Raw genomic sequence first — 5,402 nt, 5'->3', positions numbered from 1 at the left:
CCATCAGACTTCCCAGTGATAATCCTAGGAGAGTGATAAACAGAGAGGAGGGAGGCTCATGAAGGGACCATTGAACTCAGTCTCAGAGGCAGGAAAGTCTTCCTAGGGCAGCACTTTTGAAGACATGGTCCTTGCATGGCTGCACCCTCACCACATGGGAACTTATTAAGAATGCAAATCCTCAGGACCAATCCAAAACCTACTAAATCAAAAACTCTAGGGATGGGTCCTCCATCTGTTTTGTAACAAGCCCTCTGGGTGATTCCAATACATGCTCAAGTTTGAAAACCATTGTCCCAGAAAAAGTAACAACTTCGTAAGAAAAAGATGCTCTATTTGGCATGGGACTCATTTGCATAATTGATACCTCTTGATAATTAAGTCATCTGTTAACATCTCCTATTGTTTTATTTGTTTCTAAACTGTAAAAAACGGAAAAGAAGAAACAAAACAACAAAAGAGAAAGGACTTTAACAAATGTTGCTTACTTTCACTTTCTTTATAGAGAACAAATGTAAAAGGCTTAAAGGTAAAACTCAGGCAAAAACCAGTCACTTTAGAATTATACAATACAGAGTACCATCATCAAAACAAGGGCAAGAGCAACAAGAGTTTCTTTTGAAACTAAATGGACTGAATTGACCAAATTACTCAGTCCTGCAGAGCATTCTTTTTTAATTTCTTTTTTTTATATTATTACAATTTATTTACTTTGTATCCCAGCTGTAGACACCTTCCTACATGTAGGAGAAGAACAGAACCAAAAAATCTGGACCCAGGAGTCTTTTCTGAGACCGATACTCCAACCAAGGACCATGCATGGAGATTACCTAGAATCCTTGCACAGATGTAGCCCATGGCAGCTCAGTGTCCAAGTGGGTTCCATAGTAAGGGGAACAGAGACTGTCTCTGACATGAACTCAGTGGCTGGCACTTTGATCACCTCCCTCTGAGGAGGGGTGGCAGCCTTACCAAGCCACAGAGGAAGACAATGCAGCCAGTCCTGATGAGACCTGATAGGCTAGAGTCAATGGAAAGGGAGGAGGACCTCCCTTATCAGTGGACTGGAAGATGGGCATCGGAAGAGAAGAGGGAGGGAGGGTGGGATTGGGAGGGGACAAGGAAGGTCCTCTCCCCTTCCATAATATAGAATAATCATACTAAAACCCTCCAGGTCTTTCTATCTACCCCTTCTATCATAAGATTCCTTACACTCTGCCCAAAGTTTGGCTGAGTTTCAGCGTCCTGCAGAGCATTCTGACAGAGTGGTTGGGTCTGTGAATGTGAGAACATCTATCCCACATCCTATACTGTGGAACAATCAGGAACATTAACGAGCTGTTTCTGGAAGAGGAGAGAGAGCGTGTGTGTTGAAGTCAGACTTCTCTCTATCAGGTATCCTCTTCAATCACTCTTCACCTTATTTTTTGAGGCAGGGTTTCTCACTGAACCTGGAACTTGTCAATTCAACTAGACTGTCTAGACAGAGAGACCCATGCCTTATTCTATCACCACCTCCAAGGCTGGGATTACAAGTCTGTGTTACTACATTTCGATTTTTATATGGGTGTCAGGGATCTGAACTCAGGTCCTTAAGCCTACTTGCCAAGGATGTTACCAACTGAACCATCCATCTCCTTGGCCCAGAAATCTATAATTTTGAGAAGAATGTGTGTATTTTATATGTAGGAAACAACTATTTCATGTAGAATCCCTTGAAAATTAAATGATGTATTGTTTAGAGGTGAGACTTTTATGCTTTCTGTAAACCTGATGACATATTATTTTAAATCTTACTTAATAATAGTCTTTAATACACTACTTTAAAATACTACAAGTTGACCCTGAAAAGATACCTTAAGATATTTTCACATAGCTAGTTGGTGGCTAAATTCTGTACTGGAGTCTTAAATTTCCTTTCATCATTATTAAAGATAAACTTGCAAGCTTGGAGAGATGGATCAGTGGTAAAGAGCTTGCTTGTGAAGGAATGAAGACCCGAGCTAGCTCCCTAGTATTCACATAAAAAGCTGAATGAGCTCATACATTCAACTTCAGTTCTGTGTGTTGGAGACAGGAGAATCTTTAGAGCCCATTGGATTCTGAAGTCTAGATAAATGGGTGAGTGGTTCAGCAGGATAACCTGGCTATAAATGAGTAAACAAACAAACAGTAGGTAAGTAAATAGGGTGGAAGGTTGAGTGTGATAGCACAGGCCTCTAACCCCAGCACTAAGAAAACAGGGGCAGCCAGATCCCTGTGATTTTGAGGCCAACCTGGTCTACAATGAGTTCCAGGCTGGCCAAGGATACAAAGTGAGACCATCTCCCCACCCAAATAAGGTGGAGAATGATAAAAGAGAACCTCAACATCTGATTTCCATATAAACATATATGGGTACTCACCCCTGCATACTACACACACATGCACACACACACACACACACACACAGAGAGAGAGAGAGAGAGAGAGAGAGAGAGAGAGTGCTTTCATGTACATACCACTAGTAAAGACATTCTTAATGCCTTTATTTTAAAAACATTAAGATTTATTTTAAACTCACATCACTAAATACTTGTCAACTTGACTCTTAGTCTTTTCTTTTTGCCTGCTCCAGTCTAATCACACTGTTACCAGATTTACTTCTGTATCATGCACATAAATTATACTATTCTCTCAATTAAGCTGCTTAAAGTGGTCTTCTCTGGTAATAAAGCCTTTTATGATCAACTCTCCATTAAGTTTTCTTTCAATTGTTTCGCATTTAAATTTACCTCTTCTTTAAGCTGTATGAATCCCTTGCATTTGGAGACGTTGGCTGCCCGGCATCTTAGTTTTGTAAGTTTGAGCCTGCTGTTTCCTTTCCCTAAAATGCCTTGCTCTCGCTGGCACCAATTAGTGCTCAACATCATCTCTGTGTGAATGCTTTGGAAAATATCCCTACCAAGCTAGATCCTTCATATTTGCCTCAGTCCAATAGTATAATTTTCTTGTGGATATATACACATGACATGTAAAAGAAGCATGTAGACAAGCTGTAGATGATACCACTACCACTGTGCAGGGAAGAAGAAAATAACTTTATTTATAATGATTTATTCTTCAACAGTAAGCTGAAGCCCGTGTGGCAAAATGTTTGGATTGTGAAGGTTGTGAGAATATGGATTTGGGTTCTTGTTTTCTCTGCAACTTTTAAAAAGTGTTTAAAATGTTTATTGTTTTAAAATGAATAGGTGGTGAAATAACTAAAAAGTAGGGGCTGACAAAATGATTCTCTAGGTATGAGCACTCGCTTTTGAGGGAATGACCAAGGTTTCATTCCCAGAATCTACACGGCAGAGACAATCCACTCATTCAACTTGCCCTCTAACCTTTACAGGGTAATATGGCATTTCTCCCCACAAATAAAAATAGGTGTCAAATAAAGGTAACCAAAGCAAGTTCTAGAATATTTAAGAGATTAGTTTTTCTGATTGGTTCAGAAAAACTTAAAACATTTTTTTTTTAAATTCTTCCACTCACTCACATTTGTGTTTCTGGCCACACACTTAGGCATCTGTATTCATGTGAGGCAGAAGGTGGTCCTTCTACATCTCAGAATCCACCTCATTTGTAGCTCGTGGAAGGGGTCAGAATACTTCCAGATTCTCTTCCCAATATTCTGTCCTGTGTTTGGATTGGGATTGGGTCTCTCTTAGTGCATGAAGCCCAGAAACAGACTCAGTCTGCATGGACAGGAGCAGAACCCTCTCTACACTGACCTCTCTCTCTGTACTTATCTCACATATACTGTTTTTTCTTTTATTGAAAATAGGTTTTTTTCCATACAATATATTTTGATTACTGCTTCCCCTCCTTCTACTCCTTCCCATTCCTCTCTTCTTTCCCTCCCATCTGGATCTACCCACTTTCTGTCTCTCCTTAGAAATCACACAGATTTCTACACAGAATCACACAGAAATCTGTGTGATATCTAAGGGATAATAATAAAATAAAATGAAAATATAAAACAAAAAAATAAGAATAGGACAAAACAAACAAAAGTAAAAGAGCCCAAGAAAAGAAATAAGAAACATATAGATGTAGACACACACACATTCTCACATTCAACAGCGTCAGGTGCGAACCTATACTTCACAAAACAAATCACAGAAATGGATCCATTGAGAGTTGGTGTTATATATTTGTTTTCTTCCATTTGGTTTCTGTATTCTGCCATTGGTTAGCATATGAGATTTGGAAAAAGCATTGAGTTAAAACATTTAATGTACTATGAATCATTACTTAATCCTTTTTGGATGCTAATTTTCCCCTGGCTGTAGGTCTGTGCCATTGTGGTTTGATTAGGGCTCTCTTCCCCTGTTTTGCCTTCAAGCATGTCAGGAGAGCAACTTGTCAGATCGTTTCTGAAATCTGGATTGCCCATTTCTCTGTTCTCCCAGTGTGCTACCACTGTCAGTAGGAACTGAGGTTCATTTGACAGGGCTATTCTCAGTGAGCTCACGCTGGCTGAGTTTACCACTTCCTTTTTTGAGTACTCACACACCATTGCTTAGAAAAATTGTTCTAGAATCCTGCCCCAGACTGATGTCCGACTCATTCTTCTGTAGTTCACATGCACACACTCTTTCTTTGTATAAATCCAAAGGACACTAGCCTATATTTGATTTTCCAGAAACTCTTTTCCGCAGAGAGGCTCTTTAAGCTCAGTGATAGTGATTCAGCCACTTCTGTAAGTCCTCAGAGTCCACTGAACAGCACTCCTCAGGCAAGGAGCCCAGGATTCATTTGCAACAGTGTCTTTAATTCCCCTCACCTATTTAACAATGGATTCTTCAGCCATTTGAGTGGGAACAGAAGAGTTGATTCTCTTAAATTGTTGTTGTGGTCCTGCTTGATGGTTAGTATCAAAGCGAATGAAGTCAAAAGTACACAGTGTTATTAGAAAGTGGGAAGGATGTTCAGTGTTGTTTTTAGATAATTCAATCCATCAAGTTGAGGGAAACATGTCTTTAATGCTCTAACCACTATATTTTAATTAGGGAGTAAAGTTGAGCTTCAAAGAATACAATCTAAAAATAAACAGGCTCTTCACTTACAGTCTTTGAATATCTTGAATGCACCCATGCCCTAGAAATATTTCTTATAGCTACGGTCCTTACTGACTCAGTGGCAAAGTCTGAACCCAGGTAGAGGATAATATAACCTCTTGTCTGTGGTGAAATTAGCTTTGGAGTTGAATATTAACATGCCAATAGGATGAAGCTCTAGTGCTACGCCAGCCTTTGAGGTTAGCTGGATTGTTGGGAGAGGAAGGGTCTGGGAGGAAAGTATCAGGAAGAGGAACCAGATAAAAAGAACTGTGCTTTGGTCCTTGAGGTCTTTCACATCTACCATTTCCT

Source organism: Meriones unguiculatus, chromosome 12 (assembly GCF_030254825.1).
Source record: "Meriones unguiculatus strain TT.TT164.6M chromosome 12, Bangor_MerUng_6.1, whole genome shotgun sequence".
In the NCBI taxonomy this organism is placed as follows: Eukaryota; Metazoa; Chordata; class Mammalia; order Rodentia; family Muridae; genus Meriones; species Meriones unguiculatus.
Note: the sequence above shows the minus strand (reverse complement) of the source record.